The sequence below is a fragment of the Moschus berezovskii genome, chromosome 13 (genome assembly GCF_049115385.1).
Source record: "Moschus berezovskii isolate FMDL1 chromosome 13, NW_MosBer_1.0, whole genome shotgun sequence".
In the NCBI taxonomy this organism is placed as follows: domain Eukaryota; kingdom Metazoa; phylum Chordata; class Mammalia; order Artiodactyla; family Moschidae; genus Moschus; species Moschus berezovskii.
In genome coordinates, this window is record NC_142472.1 from 67499548 (window position 1) to 67517165 (window position 17618).

The 17618-nt window shown below is 33.5% G+C and overlaps 1 protein-coding gene across 1 annotated transcript in view; it reads left to right on the plus strand.

Moving 5' to 3' along the window:
• LOC129556287 (uncharacterized) overlaps positions 1-17618 on the plus strand; it is a 78453-nt gene that overhangs the window by 2583 nt on the left and 58252 nt on the right. Inside the window, exon 2 of the mRNA XM_088842737.1 lies at positions 6392-6458. The gene's annotated coding sequence lies outside the window, so the exon portion shown is untranslated. The remainder of the gene's footprint in view (positions 1-6391; positions 6459-17618) is intronic.

Consider the following 17618-nt stretch of genomic DNA (forward strand, 5'->3'; position numbering starts at 1 on the left):
TAATTTAAAGAGTTTATGATTTGTGATCTCTGAAATTTCCAAAACTTACTGTTTGGATACAAGTATTTAGAATTAGAAAACTGTCCCATCTGTATAGTTTGTAAACTTCCAAATTTTTAGCTTAGTTAAGAATATATAAAAGAATTGTGAATATATTAACTGTTTTATTTGGTCAGTTCTTCAGAGTAAGAAACTTTAACATAATTAGTAGTATGTGTTATTTTAGGAAACAGGTTAATAAGGGCTTTTACTGCTGTATGTGATTGGCTATCCCTTAACTACCCCTGAAAGGACATTTTGTAAGAATTTTGGCTGTTTTAAATTTACAAACTTGGTTATCTAACTAAGCCTTAACATGTAGTTCTTTATAACGAGATACGATGAAAAGGATTTATCTTGTTATATTTTTTCAGTGATAGATTTGTCTTATTTGTGAAATATTTATATTTTTGGTTAAATGCATTTTCAGGATTAAATAACATTTATTTTCAGGAAAATTCTTAGCTTTTCATAAAATATAGTTACACTGTCAGTGTTCTAGTTTTATTGAAAGAGTTATCTTTGGGGGAAAAGAATATTTGGATAAACTAGAATAGAGGCAATTTAACATATCTACATATGAAGGGACTTGAAATTATTCATTATTTGTTACTGATGTATAATGCTGGTATATAAGGACAACTTATATTTTAAAAAGTTTGTCAGCTGTAACCATTTTCTTTGAGGTCTGCCATGTTGCCAAGGATTCATTAAAGAGTAGCTACAATTTCTTAATGAAAAAATTTTTAATGTTTATTTGAGGTAGTTTTGTATGTGTGTGTATCTTATGTTTTCTTTTTTGACTAGCAAATAGATCCTTAATCTGTTTGTTTTCTTCATATAGACCTAATGCATCAGAATTGTATTTTCTGATGAGTATTTTCAAAAAGCAGTATTTAATTAATGTCTGGACTTAATTTTTTTTTAATAGCATTTTGAAGTAAAATTTCCGTTCTCAGCACCACAAACCACTTTTTATATTTCATTAACATATGTGATTTGACTTAGTTTTACTTTCCTATTTTCATGGTTAGAGTCACTTGGAAGAGAAAAATGCAGCCTGATTCAAATGTAGTTACTAAGACTGATTGGGTAATAGTTTTTTTTAATTTATTACTGTTTCTAAATGTCTTAATTTTTAAAAATCGTTAATACTTGCTGTTATGCTTTTTTATTGAAAGCTTTCATACTAAACAAATATATTTAATTTTGTTATCTTGTGATCCTCAAAATTTTTTTTTAATTTTTATTAATATTGTTATTGAGCTGCTGCTAAGCAAGAAAATTACTTTTTCAATTTTGATAAAAATTAAGGTTGAGGTTTTTAACAAAATATCCAAATTGTAACTATTACTTTATCTTATACTTTTATTTTAATCTTACACCTAGCCTTCTTAACTGTCTATTTAAACTTACCACCCAATTCTTGCATTTAAAAAATTTACAGATGTCCTGATTTTTCTGACTTAAGTATTTTTCAGAATCAAAAATACTTAAGATGTTAAAGAATAAAAATTTCTTTTAAATTTAAAATCATGAGTCCATAAAAATCACATTAAAGATAATTTGACAGAACAAATATTTGTTAGTCATCAATTGATATGTACTTACTGAGTTTTTAACTTTGTATTACACATTCAAAGGAGGTTAATTACATGTGGAAAGTTTTTTTAATGGAGTTTTTTGTAAAAACTTTTGGGGTAAAATCTTACTTGCTAATAGTATCTGATGTCAAACATATGATGCTGATTAGATATGTGGAACCTGGGAGACTGGAGCTCTTTATAAGCATAATATAATTTCATCTCTTGATTAAAGTTTAGATACTTGCTTATATTCTAGGAGAACAGCTAGGGGAGATATTCTTTATGATTTCACCCTCATCCTTGTTCAAACTCTTCTGAGAATTTTGATAATTGAACAGTTAAATCTAAACTAGGAACTGAAGTGTCATTAAGGAAAAAAATTAATGATACATGTAGATACATTACAGGTTCCCTTTCTAATCAAAACACCAATTTTGTCTTTAATTCTCTCTCCATCCCACTTTTTAAAGAAAAAATTCCTTCTTACCTGATATCATGTAGTGATACAAGCAGACCTGCTAGATAGGTTGAGCTGAGCCAGTTTTTCCTTCTGTGTGCTAAGTTTAAGTTGCATGTTCTTTTCTCATCTTGCTGCTTCAGTAGCAGCAACAGTGAATAAGCAAGTATCACCAACAGCCCTTGTTTTTGCTCTTTACAGTTTGGAGCAGGGACTGGGAGATTGCTGCTGCTTCTCAGCAGTTGTACAGAATAGCATCAATATGTAATAATGGTGGCCAATGGAGCCTGCACCCACAAGCTTTTACAGACCAGGTGGGAAGGGCCCAACTATCAGTGTAACCCATATATAGTAAGATGAATACATTCTTTGACAAAAAGGTGTTTTCTTCCCAAAATAGCTTAAAGAGAACAGTTAGAGGCTTATAGTTCTCAAGACATTATATTTGACTATTTATTCTTGTTTTATTTTATTTTTATTCAGTTAATTACATGTGTTTGAATGGAAAGCTGTCTTGATTCTGAAAGTATTTATGGTATGTTTCATGCTTTTCATTTTTAAGCTGGTAGGCTAGAATAAATTATTAATGGTTGTTGATAACCCAAGTTAGGTAATACATTGAGGAAAGAAAAGTTGACTGTGGTGGCATAGGAGTGTTTATTTCACTTTGGGACCATATTCTAAGCCCATAATGCTTATATTTTATAGCCCAGTCCAAACAAGGCCAAATTTTTTTTTATTTCACTGTAACTAGAAAGGACAACACCCTGTACTGCTTGAACATTGTGTATAAAGACAAAGTGGGCTACAGGTGGAAGCCCATAAATCTTTACTTTTTTGTATTAGTAAAATAATGTCATATCTGAAATTAGTATTTGCAAATTTCAGATTATTCTCAGTCTTTTGGAAATAAGACTGTAATTTCAAGTAGTATAGAAGAGTCGTTTTTACTTTTAATTATTTGAATTTGCAAATGTTCATCATCTAAATACTGTCTATATATTTTTCTCCTCTTTTGTTTCCAAATTCCAGTAGGTTGTAGCTAAAGGGGAGTGAATATTGGATTTCTATTAAAGTTCAGATTTCACTTGTAACATTCTTGGAAAAGTTATAAATGAAGTTTTTAGCATATAAGCTTAGTGCCCCAGTTCTTAAAGTCCAACATTTACATAACATTCATTCTTTTGAAAAGATAATCATAGGGTATCTTTTTTTGTTTGGTTGCTTGATTTTTGGTGTTTTTCCCCCTAATACTACAGTGTTTTCATTAATATGCTGATGTAATTTATTATTTTTTTATTTATAAAATTTAATAAATGGTACAAAGCACAATGCCATAAACATTAACAGTTAAAATATCACCGAATGAAAGAAATACTATAGAATACACAGTTGCAAAAAGCTACATTATTTTACAACTGCCTCAAGCTGCAAAAAGAAAAAAAACCCAATGCCTTACCTAAGTTATCCCTCTCTCAGAATAATGCCATTTATATTGTAAACCACGAGCTCCCCATCAAAAGACGAGAACTGCTTTTGTTAATTCATATATATATACATATATGTATATATATATGACTGTATAATTCATATATATATATATATGACTGTATCACTTTGCTATACACCTGAAACAAACACAACACTATAAATAAAATATAGTACAATATAAAATAAAAATAAGTAACAGATCTTTGGGGCTTTACACTGAGTTAGAGTTCCTATCCGAGGGATAACAGCACCACAGCCGCACTGAATCCTCACAAAGGAGGCACACAAATGACTGGGTTACAAGAGTTACAGATATGAGAGCTGCTCATTTCCCAGAAACTACAGCTCACAGAAAACCAACAAAGGCAAGAGATACAGACCATTCACTTATGAATGTGTAAAATTGCTACAACATGTCGAAAGTGCCTGAGAATTCACACAATACCAACTTTCTCATGGTTCTAGTTACATTACATATACCAGTTTATAACAAATGGCAAAATCTGTAACTCTGTTCAAAGTTTTAAAAAATTCCTTAAGAATAATTTCTTGTATTTCTATGCTGATGTAATTTAACAGATAACATATTAATTACTATTACCTATCCTTAACAATGGAGAAGGCAATGGCAACCCACTCCAGTGTTCTTGCCTGGAGAATCCCAGGGATGGGGGAGACTGGTGGGCTGCTGTCTATGGAGTCGCACAGAGTCGGACACGACTGAAGCGACTTAGCGGTAGCAGTAGCAGCATCCTTAACAAAACATAGTGCTTTATATTGGAAACATCTTGTTATTACTACTAATCACTGTGTAAAGTGTCTGTGGACCACCTATACCAGAATATCCTAGAATAATGCATTTTTCCAGATGTGTTGAACCAGAATTTGTGGAGCTGGACTTAGGAATCTGTGTTTTTTACAAGTGCTAAGTGAGATGTTTTGTTGGGGTTTTTTTTGTTTTGTTTTCAGAAGTATCACGTGTGAGAACACTGCCCACATTTATTTGGGGGAGGACTCCTCACACCAATAAGCCATTTACATTATCTGCTTTTTTTTTTCCCTCTGAGCTCAAAAACTAATTATGAATCTTATCATTTCTTACACAGTAGCTCTAAATTAAGTCTTGGTATTTCTTCCATTGTTAGATTTTTCTTTTATATCATGAAAACTTTTTGTTTAAGTACCTTGGGCCAAATTTTAATTTTGTTTGTTGGTATATTTGGTATACTTCTATTTAACCTGTACTTGATGAAAACAGAAGGAATTGATCACTTGAATTTTTTAAATTTCCATTTAGATAGTAACTATTTATCTTAAATGTACTTCTAAATATATATTGGAGAAAATTCAGAAAGGGAACCTTTCATATGCTACTTGTGGGAGCATTTGGCAACACCCTGCTAAAGGATGAAAATATACATAGGCTTTAGCTCAACACTTCCATTCCTAGATGTTTTATATAAACTCAGACATTTGTAGTAAAGGCTTATTTATTTTACTTTTAATAGAAAAAAATTGAAAGCAATGTAAATGTTAAGCAACAGAGAATGACAAATTGTGACATAGTCATGTGATGAAAAATGTTTGTTATCCAGCTATTAAAATGAGAGCCATGTGGATCATCACAGATGAATGTCTTCTAATACTTGAATTTGTAATAATAGTGTAAAAGGATCCATAGGAATTAAATACCAAATTCAGGATTATGATTATGTCTTAGAGAGGGAATGGGATCCAAGGTATGGTACAAAAGGGACTCAGCTATATGTATAGTCTTTTATTAAAAATAAAAGCAAAGTAAGCATGACCAAATATTATAATGCAATACAGCTTCATTGGAAGGCCAAGGGTGGGATATAGGGATTCATTTTACTATTTTGCTGACTTTTCTGTGGATTTGAAGTATTTATTTTTCAAATAAGTTTTTAAAATGTACTGTCGTTTTTGGTGAAGATACTCTATAGTAAGACGTACAGTTGGAATACTCCATTAAGAACATGGATTTAGGTTTATTGTATTCTGTGTCTTGTAAGTGTTTAACAGTTAGTTGGTATATAGACTACAACTTATAACCATGGCCCACAGAAATCAAACATACTAACCAACTTAAGCTGCTAGGATATTTTAAAATTCTTTTATTTTTAAAGATGAGCTCTGCTGTTTCCTTTCTTTGCCTGCTGGCATTTAATCTTCCTACTCTTATAAGTAAAGGACAACCATGGAAAAAGTTTCTCTTTTTTTTTATCACTACTCTTTCATTTACTCTTTAATTCAAGCAATTTCATGACTGTGTTTTCTTTGGTTTTGACCATAGATCATAGCATACTGTTTTCAGAGATTTCTTTATGCATCTTAAATTCCAACTTAAGCTTAGTATTTATAGTGTATTACAGTAGAATTCTTGGAATTGGGTAATATATGGATTTGTACTTTTCATGTGTATGCGTGTGAGAAAAAAAGATTGTTAAGTGTGGAGGTATGGTACTGAATTTATCTTAAAATACCTACAAGTATATGATGTCCTCCAGAAGCCTCAGTGTGTTCCAAGTTAGACATTGAAATATGAGTTTTAGTTACACTTACAGATTCAACTTTTAAACTTCAAGAGGGTAATAGTAATAGAGAAATGAATTTTAAAAATTAGCGATAGTACTCTGAAATGAAATATTAATATATAAATGCTGCTAGGTATTTCTCATCTGTGTTTGTCCTGTGCTACATAAGGACTGAAAAACGATGATTGTCAACTTGTTGAAAATTTTCTAACTCATATAATATGATCAAAGTTTTTTGAGGCTTTCTTGTTTTTTTTCCCTAGGTTATTAACCATAAAATGAAGACCATAGTATAATAAGCCCCCTACTTAGCCCTGCAGTTCTTACCTTGTAAGTATTAACTGACAGCCCTCCTACCATTGCTATAAAAAAGTTACTGTTTGGCGTTATGCTTTGGTTTATTTCTGAATTTTTTCCTACTATCCTAGAATGACAACTTTCTAACTTATTCTGGCCCCCAACATGTTGAAGTTTGATATTAACTTACTCCATTTTAGAGCACAAATAATGCCATTGCCTTGGGTAAGTTTTCTGTCTTGGAAAGGATTTTACAACTCGGCCCTCTCATCTCTGTATCTGAGAATCATAATTTTAAACCCTTTTCCTTCAAAGGAACTTACATATAAGTAGTAGTCTCTTTTATTGTCATCGTTATTCAGGTTTACTAAGTTATTTTGTGGTTTCAGAAATTGGAATGTCCTCTCCACCTGATAATTTTTTCATTTATCTGTTTTTACATTTCACTAGATTCTACTTCTGACTTTTGTGACGTGCTTAAAACTTAGCTGTTAAACTTCAAGAGGTGGGAAAAACAGGAAGGCAATCCCTTTTCCTTCCTTTTATATATACACATGCGTACCTCCTTCTTAGAATAAGAAACATTTTTACCTTGCTTCATTTTACTTTTGAGAAACTTCCAAATGCTAAGGTAATAATTCTAATAGATTAGCTAAAATTAATATCAGATCCCTAGAAAAACTGTTGAAAACAAGGTTATGATAAATGGTCAATATATTTGAGACACTGAAATCAGTTACCAAAAAGGTTAGTTATCATGTATTCCTTCAGTTAATTTTACATTTGTAAACAAAAAATTCAAGTGCTCCTGTTTTTGTTCTTGATATTGAGGGATGGCCCTATTTAAATGAAAACTAGAGCGTCAGATGCTTCTCTTACATTACCTCATACCATTGCATTAGTGACCCAGTAAATAATGTGTATGTGTCAAGGAGTGACTTTATTATCATCGGTCAGCCATTGAACTCAGTAAGTAGTTTTTAGGGTGGGAATCAATTAAATATTGAAAATATAATAATAAGCCAGTTTGAAGAGTAGTAGCCAAATGCCATAGATCACTTCTTTTTCTATTTTTTTCCTTTTATATTTTTGTTTCTGGAAAACTAGAATGGAAACCTTTGCAAATCCCCAAAGAATCCTATATAATCCAGGCTTGGGTTTCATAATTGGTCCCTTGGAAGCCAGCTCAGCTTTTTCTTCAACTTAACTCTTAGAAAAAGAAATCTTTTCAATTGGTATTGCACTCTTACTGTAGACTGGAGGACAGTACACTTTTCAGAAGGAAATAAATAGCATTTAATTTCCAGTAGATTTGTAAGTACTGATGATGTCACATTCTTAAGCTCATTTCATCTGTTTTATAAATTTCTAAGCAAGCAGCCTTTCTTGGATACTCTGCAGCCTCCTTTAAAACACAGGTCATCTGCTATATTTCATAGTTGGAATGCTTTCTCTTGTCTCTTTTAGGAAATATGCCTGGAGTTCCTTTTAGTCTTAGATACTGAGATAGTGATGTTTCCAATTAAACTATACCCAGAAAAATAGGCCCATAGTAACAGTGGTCATAGATTCTTCATGGTTGTGTGTGTGTTCCTTCTCTCTCTCTCATGTTTATTTTAATGCCACTATTTCTTTAAGATATTTTTTTAACTATTTACTTGTGGAACGTAGATGTTCCAGAAGTTATGGAATATTACTGTTCCATATGTTTGATACTATAAAAAATGATAGTGTTTTGGATTCGTTTCTACAAGTTGAGTAGATTAAATATTTTTCAAGTTTGGTTTTCAATTTTAAATTTTTTTAAAAAACAATTTTAAACTTCTGTTGCTTAACATAAAATATTCAGAAATAGTCACACTTCTTCCTACTTTTTTCCTTTCTTGAGCTATGTTTTTGATTTTTATATATTTCTGTTTTGTGAATTTAAAATAACTTATCATTTGGTGCAAAATAAAATAGCATCTTTAGGTTCATTGTCAGCAGTTAATATTATTGCTTCTGTCTCTTTAACCTACCACAAAAAATTTTGACCTTGACTTCGTAAATTAGGAAGATCTCCTGGAGTAGGAAATGGCAACCCACTCCAGTAATCTTGACTGAAGAAATCCCATGGACAGAGTAGCCTGGCAGACTACAGTCCATGGGGTCACAAAAGAGTCCGACACAACTTAGCAACTAAACAACAACAACAAATACCACTCATGAGGAAATTTTAATTATCTTGAATAATTTTGCAATGTGAATATTTCTGGGAGATGTGTGCCAAAAGAGGAAAAAAACAAATTGCTCTTTTGGCACTTGGATTAGTAAAGGATATTAAAATCTGAAGCAGAAAATGTTGTAAGGGTGCTGGGTACTGTCAGCATTTGGTGATGAAGAAAGACTTGCAAACTTAATAATATCATCAACTGATATTTAGTAAACATCAAATCTAAGCTTTTAAAGCTATATATATTGTTTTATAATTTGTGAACAGAGATAGTTCATGATATATAATAGCCATTTTCCACTCACTGTTCAGATAACTTTTTGAGAAGTAGACAATGCTTAACCAAATACCAAGTGTTCCTGTCCTCAAATTTTGTTTGTTTGACATATATAGAGAATGGGTTAAATTTGAGCTTTAATGATTAAGGCAATGCTGTGTTTGTTATCTCATTAGAATTATAGCTGAAGTTTGAATTTTAACACCAAAACTATAGAAAAGGAGTAAATTCAGTGTTCTCCCACCCTGAACAACTTCTCAGCTCAAGATGGATGACTCAAAGAAGAATAATAGAAAACTTATGAACTTACTTTGGATATTTTCTTAGGAAATAAAGGCAAGGCAGAACTTTAAATAGCACAAGCCTTGATTTAAGTAGGAATGGAGAAGACTCTTGAGAGTCCCTTGGACTGCAAGGAGATCCAACCAGTCCATTCTAAAGGAGATCAATCCAGGGTGTTCATTGGAAGGACTGATGCTAAAGCTGAAACTCCAATACTTTGGCCACCTCATACGTCAAGTTGACTCACTGGAAAAGAGTCTGATGCTAGGAAGGATTGGGGGTGGGAGGAGACGGGGACGACCAAGAATGAGATGGCTGGATGGCATCACCGACTCAATGGACATGAGTTTGAGTGAACTCCGGGAGTTAGTGATGGACAGGGAGGCCTGGCATGCTGTGATTCATGGGGTCACAAAGAGTCGGCCACGACTGAGCGATTGAACTGAACTGAAGTATACAAACCTAATGAACTTTATTAGTATAATAGCTAAAATATTAGTATAATAGGGATTTCAAGTTCTAAGCATAAATATAGTAGGTAACATCCCAAACTGTTCTTTGTAGTTTTACCATTTGCCTATTTGTCTGAAATTTGAGTCTACAAGATTACCTCTCTGTAAAAATAGGAATAAGTTGAATGCAGATTGACATAATCATATATCCAGTTGTCTGAAATCACACCTGACTTTTTGCCTAGACTGTCAGTTGTACTCTTCCTGTTATTTCCGATAAGTTTATTAAAATTGCTTTCAGTTTTATTTTCCTTAATTTGGTTCTATAAGCTGTTTCTTTTGCCTCTGGAATTTGGTGCCCTATAGTCAGAACTTAAAATTGGCAGTTTGTCCTCCAAATCCTTAATAAGACAGGTTAGTAAAATGCAGTGAATTTTTTTATAAGTTTTTAAATTGATCTGTATTCATCTTATATTAGCCCTCAGAATATTAGAATTAGAACCATAATAAATAGACTTCTTCCTTAGTGTTATAAATTGTATTTATATCTGTAATAACTCTGTGATAATAGAAAATAAAATTCTTGTAAGGGAGCAGGTTTCAGTTTAGCATGTAACTTAATTTTGGGACCTGATTTGTCTTCTAAAAATAGGTTTTGTATTTTGAGCTAAACATTCCCATGTCCTTACACTAGTTCTCACAATATGAATTCTAGACCATTAGTATCCTGAATATTTCACTTTGGATCTGCCACATTTTGGCAGTATTTCTTTTAAAATGCTGTATAAAGAACTGAACCCAGTATAATCAGTGTGGTTTGAGGTACAAAATGCAGTATGTGTCTTATGAATAAGATACTTACAGTAATGTATCCTTATTCCACTTTCTCTTTGTCATCAGTACTGTTGGTTCATGTTGAATTATAGGCCACTGAATCCCTAAGTCTGCCAGAATTGTGTTTCAAATCCTACGTAAATTTGGATACAGCAGGTTTTTGTTGAATACTTGTTCACTTCTCGATTTGCTCATAAAAGTTTAAGATTTTACAGTCTTAACACCCGGTTTATGAAGTAGCCATTAATAGGTCCGTTTTACAAAGAGGAAACTGAGACTTTTGTGTACTGAAATATTTTATCCAAAATCTTTATTCATAAAGGACAGAGCCAGAATTCCATCTTGGGTCTTCTAGCTCCAAATTGACCCTTCTATGTAGTTGCTGCCTCAGTAAATTACTTCTACTGCTCATTTATTTCATTGATAAAGTTAGAAATGCAGAAATTGACCAGTGACTTCTACTGCAGGATGATTTAAGAGTTTAGGAGATATGTTTAGAGCTTTTTAATATCTTTGTTAAATACAATAATGCTTTATGTAAACTATATGAATTGAATTTAGAGCAGTGTCAGATAGAAAGTAAATGTACCTAAGCAAAATTATTAATGAATACAAAATTAGAGTTGCATATCACTTACAAAGCGGTGAGGGGAAAAAAATCATTAACTTATGTTAAAATGCATAATTTTTGTTCTTTTGAAATTCTTGTTGTCTGTTATCTAATATTAAAGCTAATTTAAGTTATGTAAATATTCCCATTTACTCAGACTCATTTTCAGATTGACTTAAGTGAGACATTTATTTTACCTCACCTTTCAAAATGACTTTTTTTCTTAGAAGATCGTAAGAATGAAAAGTTGATACCTCAAAAGCCAGTAGAGATACACAAGAGGCTGCAAGCCAGAATACAAACAACCAGACTTGGAACTGAGAACTATTGTGTAAAGATTAAAGGACAAGAACTGAATAGTTCTGTTTCCTGAATTTTTTAGGAGACTTTTTTTGGTTCTAACTCTAGTCTTTAGAGTTCCTTTCGTAACTGCTTGGTGAAGTTGTAGGTACTATGTTGTTTCCAATGGACTGGAACATAGGAGTGGAGGAATGGCACGGTTTGTACCAGCAAGCACTGTCACGTAGCTAGTCTTAATTTGCAAGGAGGATAAGTATAAAATAATGAAACCAGTTTTATGCTCAGCACAGTATTCAATCCTGGGAATAATTGTGTGGATTCAAAACTTACTGTGAATGGATAGTTTAATTCTTCAGAGAGGCTGAAGTAAGAATCCACTAGAGAAGATAGACTTCAGTCGTCCTTAAATGTAGGGACAAATGGAAGGGGGCTTAATAAATATTTTAGCCTCCAGTAGTAGGTTTGGTGAAAATTCAAAGAGCAGGTAGGAATATTCTCCTTATCCGGGGAAAGAACTGGAAAATAATTTATTACAGGTTCTCCCAGGAGCCTTCACATAATGGGAGAGGATAGTCACTACTCAAATGATGAGTAATTGTGTTTTTTCCACTTTCTACTCATCTGGTGACCACAGTAGCATCAGGCCTGATCGGTCTTTTGTCTGCTCAAATAGTTCGTACGCTTCTCTATTTATAGGGACCCTTTTTCCCTAAGTGTATAAGCACCATACTTTGAACACACTAACAAAATTATTAATAACCTCTTACTATAATGATACCTAGCTCCTGTTAAAATTTCTGTTTCAAAAAGATCCATGTAAGTCATTTGGTTGTCATGGCTCTTAAAAGAGATGTTTTAACTTGAATTGTGGAGTGTTTTCATTGGCGAAAAATAGGAAACACTGGAGAGGGCCTGGTTATACATTGATACTAGGCAGAAAAGTACACACTCCACTTGGGAAACCACAGATATATTCTTGAATGTATGAGTTTTAAGAAGTTGTGTTAGATAACTAAAGACAGGAAGTCAGGCTGAAATACAGTTGTAGATATCTTGTACCTAGACCTGATTTGAAGGTATGAAATTATGAATGGCAAAGAAGTTGATGAACTATAATCTCAAAGAAAGAGCCAGTTTTATTGACCAACTGAATAGATTGACAGAATAGTAATGGATAAGTATTCATAATATGATTGTAAAAGAGTAATGAAAAAAAGTTAAGATAAACAGCATATTTGTGTTCTCATCAAACTTTATATTGCATTTTTTGGCTGACATGGTATATTTATAATTCATATCTAGGGAGTAGAGAGAAGTCAATCAAAAATTAAAAACTATTTAGAAAACTAAGTGATTTAATTTTGTATATAAGGATACTATTGTTAGGATAATGATAAAATGATAACATTTTGAGAATACTTTATATATGGGGCTTCCCAGGTAGCACTAGTGGTAAAGAACCTGCCTGCCAATGCAGGAGACATAAGAGACACAAGTTCAATCCCTAGGTCAGGAACATCTGGAGGAGAGCATGGCAACCTACCCTAGTATTCTTGTCTGGAGAATTCCATGGACAGAAGAGCCTGCAGGGCTACAGTCCATAGGGTTGCAAAGAGTTGGACATGACTGAAGCAACTTAGTGTACGTGCACTATATGTATATATGTGTACTCATATATATAGTATTTGTATAAATACATATATCTCTGACTTTTTTGGAATAAATTATTTAGATTGAAATCCACTTCATGCACAGTTTCTAGGTAATCATTAATTTCTTCATCGGAAAAAAAAGTGGCAACAGTACAACTTTATATTCACTTAAACTGAGTTTTCTTTGGATTATAAAACAGGCTTTCTGGATTATATCTAAATATTGCTTCATTTTAAACCTATTCTCAACACTGAATTTTAAATGTATCTTATTTGGTTAATAAAATCTTTGTTTTTAAGCATTTGTATCCAAAAGAACAAGAAAAACAAATTTTAATCTGTTGTCTGTGAATTTTATTTTCTCCGGGTATAATATCTATATATCATACCACCTGTGTAGTAGTATTCCACTGTCCTGAGCAGGAGAGTCAGTCTGTGCCCCAGGAGCTATGTATCACCAACTCCTTAGAGGTTTATATGCATAATTTGAAGCATACTTGAAGTAACTACTATTATAAATTATGTTAATTCCAGATTAAAAGTAAAACTATTTAGAAAATCTAAAGTATTTTAGTGACACACAAAGGATATATATAAACAACAAAGTAGTATAAATATTTCCACGACACGTATTAGCATCTGAATGTCCCTAACATGTGACAATAGAAACTGTCTATAGAGTCAAAGAAATTTTGAATTTAACACTTTCTTGAAGGCATAATAAAAAACTTCGGCACCCAAAAGTAGGCAATTATTATCAATGGAAAGGAAAAAAATCAGAGCTTATCAGCCTAAGAGATTACTGTTGCTGTTGAACACGAGTAAAGAGACATGTACCTTCCCATGCTGGAATTGCTTCACTGTAATCTTTCACTTTATTAATACGTTTAAATAAAGGATTTCCATATTTTTCTGGCATGTGGAAAGAAATGTTTTCTAATATTTTAAGTTTTTCAGGCTTTCAAATAGAAAGTGTTGGTTTTTAATTATCTCAGAAGTAAAAATAAATAGGAAAAGATCTTTGTGTTTATTAAAACATCAGTGATAAAATTGCAATATTTTCACAGAAAAGTAGTAATCTTTAAGAGGTGAAATTAAGATGAGAGAAATTGAAAAGTTGGTTTGCTGATAGGAATGATGCAATAGAGAAATTAAAGATGTAAGGGAGAGTGCTACAGGAATATCTTTAAGTTATCAAGAGAGGATAAAATCTATGAAAGGGGCAGGATTGGTCATATGAACAGTGATTGTTCATAATATAAAGAAGAAAGAGTTACATGGGCACAGGCACATATATGTGTATTGCTGCGGTGGAAATCGGCAGAAATTCTTTTCTGATAGTTCCTCTTTTCTGAGTGAAAGTGAGGATGAAAGGGAGATGTTGGAGGTTTGAAGGGAGAGAAGAGACACCTGTTTGATGTTTTTCTAGAAGAACGAAAGGACCAAGATTACCAGATAGCTGTGAACCAATTTTAGGTGTAAAGAATTTAGAAAGTATGGAGAAGGAAATGGCAACCCACTCCAGTATTCTTGCCTGGAAAATCCCTTGGACAGAGAAGCCTGGTGGGCTACAGTCCATGGGGTCACAAAGAGTCCGACACAACTGAGCGACTACACTACTACTACTAGACTGGGGTTCAAACTACAGTCAACTCTCACTTACCTCCAAGGGTAGAAGAGAGAAAAGGTGGAGCTCAAATGGGAAATAAGCTAACAGTGCAGACATTGCTTGAGATTGGACTTTGGAGTGCAGGGGCGCACACTCAGGTGTGTGTACATACACACTGCATGCATGTCCACAGTGACCTCCTTCCGGACCCTTACTTGGAAGGCAAGTTTGGTTAATCGGCAGATAATTAGAAAGTGCTTAGAACATGTGTTCTGCTCACTCCAGGAGACCTAAATGTGTTACTAAAAAGTAATGAGGCTGGGACTTCCCTCGTGGTCCAGTGCAGGGGGATGCAGGTTTGTTCCTTGGTTGGGAAGCTAAGATCCCACATGCCTCCAGGCCCCAAACATAAGACAGAAACAATATTGTAACAAATTCAATAAAGACTTTAAAAAATAAAAAAATTTAGAAAGTAAAATTATTTCTGTTCACAGATGACATGATATTTGTAGAAAAACCTTGATCATAACACACACACACACACACACAAACCTGTTGTAATAAGCAAAATCAGCATTCAAAAATCAGTTGCATTACTATGCACTAACAATGAATAATCCAGAAAGGAAATTAAGAAAACAGTTCCATTTACAGTAACATCAAAAAGAATAAAATGCTTAGGAATAAAATTAACCCCAGTGGTGAAAGACTTGTGTACTGTGAACTGTATAACATTGCTAAAAGAAATTAAAAAGATACAAATAAATGAAAAGATATCCCATGTTCATATATTGGGAGTCTTAATTTTGTTAAGATGAAATACTACCCAAAGTGATATACAGATTCCGTGCCATGTGTATCAAAATCTCAATGACATTCTTTGCAGAAGGGGAAAAATGCATCCTGAAATTCATACGGAATCTCAAGGGACACCAAATAACCAAAAGAATCTTCGAAAAAACAATGTTGAAGCTCTCAGAGTTCCTGATTTCAAAACTTAATATAAAGCTATGGTAACCAAGCAGTATGGTACTGCTGTAAAGTCAGACATATAGACCAATTGGAATAAAAGAAACCCCTAAAAGTAAACTAGGGGCCCCAGACCCCATGAACATATATGTTCAGGTGATTTTCAACAAATGTGCTGAGACCTCTAAATGGGAAAAGGGCAGTCTTTTCAACAAATGGTTTTGGCGAAACTGGATACCCAAAAGAAAAAGTAGATACCTCACACCATATACAAAAATTAACTTAAAATGGATCAAAGACTAAATGTTAGAAGTAAAACAATAAAACTCTTAGAAGAAAACAGGGGGAACACTTCATAACATCGGACTTCTATTTCTTGGATGTGACACCAAAAACACAGGCCTGGTGCAAAAGCTAAATTTAGAACTTCTATGTGTTAAAAGATACTATCTATAGAGTGAAAAGGCAACTGATAAAATAGAAAATATTTGCAAGTCATTTGTCTGATAAAGGTTAAATATCCAGAATATATCAAGAGCTTCTGCAACCAAAAAGAAAAACAAAAACCTCAGTTTAAAAAGTAGCAAAAGACTTCAAGAGACATGATATGTGTTGGCAAGGATGTAGAGAAATTGAAACTTGTACAGTGCTGATGGAAGTGTAAAATGGTACAGCACTGTGGAAGACAGTATGACAGGTTCTTAAAAAATAAGAATTGCTATATGATCCAGTTATATATAATGGGGTATATACCCAACAAAATTGAAATCAGAACTCAGATATTTATATACCATGTTCATAGCAACATTTATTGTAATAACCAGATCAAAGCAAATATCCATAGATTAATGGATAAATAAAATGTAGCATATACCCAATTGAATCTACTCAGCCATAGGGTAGTCGCTCAGTCATGTCTGACTCTTTGCGACCCCATGGACTGTAGCCTACCTGGCTCCTCTGTCCATGGGATTTTCCAGGCAATTGTACTGGAATGGATTTCATTCCAGCCATTTCCACTCAGCCATAAGAAGGACATAAAGTCTAATATATGCAATATGGATGAACCTTGTTATGTTAAGTCAGACACTAAAGGACAAATACCGTATGACTCCTTTTATACAGAGTACCTAGAATAGGCAAATTCAGAGAGACAAAAAGCAGAGTGGTAGCTTCCAGGGGCTGGGGTCATAGAGAAGTGAGCAGTGTTTAGTTGGTACAGTTTCAATTGGTTCTGGATGAAAAGGTTCTGGAGATGGATGGTGTGATGGTTGCACAACAAAGTGAATGTACTTAATGCCACAGAAGTAAAATGGTAGAATTTAAATTTAAAAGCAGTTTTTAAAAATAATAAGTGCAGACATTCTAACTGAAGTTTTTTAAAAGGTTTGTAAAACTTTACATTTTGCAGTATTCACACTTATTTTTTTCAGGTTTGGCACACCTGGCTTAATTTCAAATATGTAATTTTAGGGGAATTTCCTGGCAGTCTAAGGGTTAGGACTTTGTGCGCTCACTACTGAGGCCCCGGGTTCACTCCCTGAATAAGATCTCATAAGCCACGTGCAAGCCAGAAAGAAGAAATTAGCTACATATACTTTTAATGGGAAAAGATTCACAAAAAATGTGAAATATGTGACGGTTATGCTTTGTATATACAATTAGATATTATTCAGTTCAGTTCAGTCGTGTCTGACTCTTTGCGACCCCGTGAATCACAGCACACCAGGCCTCCCTGTCCATCACCAACTCCCGGAGTTCACTCAAACTCATGTCCATCGAGTCAGTGATGCCATCCAGCCATCTCATTCTCTGTAGTCCCCATCTCCTCCCGCCCCCAATCCCTCCCAGCATCAGAGTCTTTTCCAGTGAGTCAACTCATTGCATGAGGTGGCCAAAGTATTGGAGTTTCAGCTTTAGCATCAGTCCTTCCAATGAACACCCAGGATTGATCTCCTCTAGAATGGACTGGTTGGATCTCCTTGCAGTCCAAGGG